This window comes from Coregonus clupeaformis, unplaced genomic scaffold (assembly GCF_020615455.1).
Source record: "Coregonus clupeaformis isolate EN_2021a unplaced genomic scaffold, ASM2061545v1 scaf0138, whole genome shotgun sequence".
Classification (NCBI taxonomy): domain Eukaryota; kingdom Metazoa; phylum Chordata; class Actinopteri; order Salmoniformes; family Salmonidae; genus Coregonus; species Coregonus clupeaformis.
Window position 1 is genome coordinate 467,501 of NW_025533593.1, and position 5,000 is coordinate 472,500.

Genomic DNA, 5,000 nt, shown 5'->3' on the forward strand with positions numbered 1-5,000 from the left:
TACAGGTAACGAGTGGAGGACAGAGGAGCCTCTTAAAGAAGAAGTTACAGGTCTGTGAGAGCCAGAAATCTTGCTTGTTTGTAGGTGACCAAATACTTATTTTCCACCATAATTTGCAAATAAATACATTAAAAATCCTACAATGTGATTTTCTGGATTTTCTTTTCTCAATTTGTCTGCCATAGTTGACGTGTACCTATGATGAAAATTACAGGCCTCTCTCATCTTTTTAAGTGGGAGAACTTGCACAATTGGTGGCTGACTAAATACTTTTTTTCCCACTGTAGCCTCATTATTGTTATTTTATTAATATAACATAATATAACATAACATAATATAATATAACATAATATAACATAACATAATATAATATAACATATTATAACAAATGCCATCTACTGTAGCAGATGATTTTGACGATCTGCATTGCTTGCTGTTTGGGGTTTTAGGCTGGGTTTCTGTATAGCACTTTGCGACATCTGCTGATGTAAAAAGGGCTTTATAAATACATTTGATTGATTCAAAAGTGATTTACAACAGTGAGTGGATACATATTGGTACGGCTGGCTCCATATTACAGTAAGGTCTGTCCTTCTGTTGCTGTAGATAGTGTTGTTACAGAGACTCTCTGTTCCACCGGCAGCTTTATCTTTCTAGTGGCACCCTATTCCCTATATAGTGCACTACATTAGACCAGGGCCTATAGAGCGCTATATAGTAGGGTGTCATTTGGGATGCGTGCTAGGACGGTTATTATGGTAAGTAACATTTTAGCACTAGTGTGCTGTGGGTTTCTGGGTGTTTTAATCTCCTCCTCGACTTCCTCTCTGTCTCATGTCTTCACTGTTATCTTAGTTAGTTGGTATCTGATGGTAAACATGGTTACCCATGGCAACAACCTGGATCTACTAGGAGCATGATAAGGATGTCACAGTTTTCATTTGTATGTGTTGTGTAGGTGCGATTGTGTTGTGTTGTGTTGTGTTGTGTATTGTCGATCCAGGTTTGATGACTGTGTTTTGTAATATGTACATGTTGTGTTGTGTCAGTCAAGGTGTGATGGTAGTGTGTTGTGTTTCCTTTAGTACTGACCTGTGACCAGTTCAAAGCGGATGAGACTCCTGGACAGGTGAGTTTTACAGTACCTGGACCTGATGAGTCCTTATACAGCAGCTGAACCCATAGACATATAATCTCCATTATGGCATCATTGACTTGAATGGGGAGGCCTGTTCTACTCATTCTAGATCTGTAGCTGAACCATGTTTGAATGGGGAGGCCTGTTCTACACATTATAGATCTGTAGTTGAACCATGTTTGAATGGGGAGGCCTGTTCTACTCATTCTAGATCTGTAGCTGAACCATGTTTGAATGGGGAGGCCTGTTCTACTCATTCTAGATCTGTAGCTGAACCATGTTTGAATGGGGAGGCCTGTTCTACTCATTCTAGATCTGTAGCTGAACCATGTTTGAATGGGGAGGCCTGTTCTACTCATTCTAGATCTGTAGCTGAACTATGTTTGAATGGGGAGGCCTGTTCTACTCATTCTAGATCTGTAGCTGAACCATGTTTGAATGGGGAGGCCTGTTCTACTCATTCTAGATCTGTAGCTGAACTATGTTTGAATGGGGAGGCCTGTTCTACTCATTCTAGATCTGTAGCTGAACCATGTTTGAATGGGGAGGCCTGTTCTACTCATTCTAGATCTGTAGCTGAACTATGTTTGAATGGGGGAGGCCTGTTCTACTCATTCTAGATCTGTAGCTGAACCATGTTTGAATGGGGAGGCCTTTTCTACTCATTCTAGATCTGTAGCTGAACCATGTTTGAATGGGGAGGCCTGTTCTACACATTATAGATCTGTAGTTGAACCATGTTTGAATGGGGAGGCCTGTTCTACTCATTCTAGATCTGTAGCTGAACCATGTTTGAATGGGGAGGCCTGTTCTACTAATTCTAGATCTGTAGTTGAACCATGTTTGAATGGGGAGGCCTGTTCTACTCATTCTAGATCTGTAGCTGAACTATGTTTGAATGGGGAGGCCTGTTCTACTCATTCTAGATCTGTAGTTGAACCATGTTTGAATGGGGAGGCCCTTTCTACACATTCTAGATCTGTAGTTGAACCATGTTTGAATGGGGAGGCCTGTTCTACTCATTCTAGATCTGTAGTTGAACCATGTTTGAATGGGGAGGCCTGTTCTACTCATTCTACATCTGTAGTTGAACCATGTTTGCTTTGAATGATAAAGATTATTTATTGACGTTTAGGTAAATATTCCTTCTCGCCCCATACTTATTCTCTCTCTCTCTTTCTCTCTCTCTTTCTTTCTCTCTTTCTTTCTCTCTTTCTTTCTTTCTCTCTTTCTTTCTCTCTTTCTTTCTCTCTCTCTTTCTTTCTCTCTCTCTCTCTCTCTCTCTCTCTCTCTCTCTCTGTCTCTTTCTCTCTCTCTCTCTGTCTCTCTAGGACTACTTTAGAAACAAGTTGTTTTAATTAATACCTGTGCTATCTTCTGTGAATACAATGTATGCCTTGCTATATATGTTTTTCCCCACATAAATGTAATTAAATTATCCTCTCTCTCAGACTGTCCCAGGTTTAGCTGGTCTCCTGTCTCTGATGAGGAACAACTGTCTGGCGTTGAGTAACTCTGGGGACGCAGCTGGAGGGAGACTGACAGGAGAGGTGTTACTGGAGGTAAACCACACACACACACACACACACACACACACACACACAGACACACACACACACACACGGTTCACTCACTTCCTGTTTCCCATTTCTACTTCCTGTGTGTAGAATGTCTTCACGGAGATGGACGGCCTCCTGTCTCACGATATCCTAAACCACAGCCGGGAGGTGAGTGGGTTGCTAGGCGCCATGGAGGAATCCATTAGACTCATCGGGCCGCAGCTCAGAGACAACCACACCACCATGGAGACAGACCACACAGGTAACACACACACACACACCTGAACACACACACACACTCCTGAACACACACACACACACACATCCCCCTTCACCTTACTCCTTGTCCTTATACACAGCGACTGAGCTTGCAGTTAGGAGGGGACAGACTCCGCCCACTGGGCTGATCAGCCTGGCCAATGACAACGCTCGACTGGACACCAGCTGGGAGACAGCCACCGGCAACGGGACGTACCCAGGTAGGCTACTCTTCGTCATCAGCATCATCAACATCACCATCATCATCATCTCTATAACTAAGTACTATATCTTTTAGTACCTGTAATTTTTTTAAAAAATCATATTTTTTCCAAAAATCCAGGATTCTGGATTTCCTGCTTATTCCTTCTTTATTCCAGGAATCTTCCAACCAGGATACCTGAAAAACCTGAGAATTTGGGGAAAGTTACAAGAAATTCTAAATTAGTAACTTGTTTCTTTCTGTGCTTCCCAGGTTTCGCTCTGGCTGGGTTGGTGTGTTACAAGACACTGGAGAGATCGGTCAACAACTCCTTCCAGTACCTCACTGACACAGACACAGACACAGCAACCGCCGCGGCGTCAAAGCCTAGCTACCAGATCAGTTCCAAGGTGGTAACAGCTCTCGTCAGTAACCCAGCAACAGACCACCTCGCCCAGCCTGTCATCCTCACCTTCAAACATCTACAGGTATGTTAATATATGTTAATATATGTTAATATATGAAGTACAGTACCAGTCAAAAGTTTGGACACACCTACTCATTCAAGGGTTTTTCTTTATTTGTACTAATTTCTACATTGTAGAATAATAGTGAAGACATCAAAACTATGAAATAACACATATGGAATCATGTAGTAACCAAAAAAGTGTTAAACAAATCAAAATATATTTTTTATTTGACATTCTTCAAATAGCCACCCTTTGCCTTGATGACAGCTTTGCACACTCTTGGCATTCTCTCAACCAGCTTCACCTGCAATGTAGAAAATAGTAAAAATAAAGAATGACCCTTGTATGAGTAGGTGTCCAAACTTTTGAGTGATAGTGTATGTAAAAATTATAGTATATTATAATCATACATCGACAGCTAGGACTTATTATTATTTTCAAATGCATTTTTCTCTTACTAGCTACGTTAAACTTTAAAAAATTATACTTAAAGACACTTTTTAAATACATTTTGTCATTTTGTTTTATGTTTAGCTCACATAAAGTAATACAGAATTATGCATCAAGGCGTCTGTAATAGAATACACGTGGCAAAAACAAGTGTAGGCATTTATAATAAATGTATTTTTATAGCTTTCAAAATATTTCTGACAATGGTGGAGGAGTGCCAAGATGGAGGCGCGGTGGCTTCGAAACAGCGCCATCTATCAGTCATCTAGTGTATATATGAATAATTGGGAACGGCCTACCTGAGCTTTGCATTGGGGCAAAACAATCTGCATAACATAGGCTAAAACGGTTATTTAGCTTCTCAGTAGCTAGGTTTCCATCCAATCTGGATACATTTACATTTTAGTCATTTAGCAGACGCTCTTATCCAGAGCGACTTACATGAGCAATTAGGGTTAAGTGCCTTGTTAAAGGGCACATCGACAGATTTTTCACCTAGTCGGCTCGGGGATTAGAACCAGCGACCTTTCAGTTACTGGCACAACGCTCTTAACCACTAAGCTACCTGAGTAACATAACATATGCTACAACTGTTATTTAGCTTCTCGGTAGCTAGGTTTCCATCCAGTTGGCGACAGATTTTCATATTCTAAAATCTGCATCAAAACAATATGCGCATTTTTCCACCAGAGATGTGTTTCCATCAAATGTACTTGTTGCGGATAAAAGTATGTGTGTGATGACATAGTGCACATAAAAATACCTTTTGTGATTCAATTCCCATGTACCGAATAAAAAAATACAAGTTAAATGGATTTCCATCATATTTTCAACTCTACTGATGGTTTCCTCACAAAATAATGTTGCGTTATATAGTGAGTGTTCCCCCTCTGGTATTGGGCACCTGCGCTCTAGTCAACAGC

General features: G+C 40.8%; 1 protein-coding gene across 1 annotated transcript in view; it reads left to right on the forward strand.

The window, feature by feature from the left end:
• Positions 1-5,000, forward strand: part of LOC121532570 (adhesion G protein-coupled receptor E5-like) — a 182,874-nt gene that overhangs the window by 125,879 nt on the left and 51,995 nt on the right. The gene's annotated exons all lie outside the window — the stretch shown is intronic.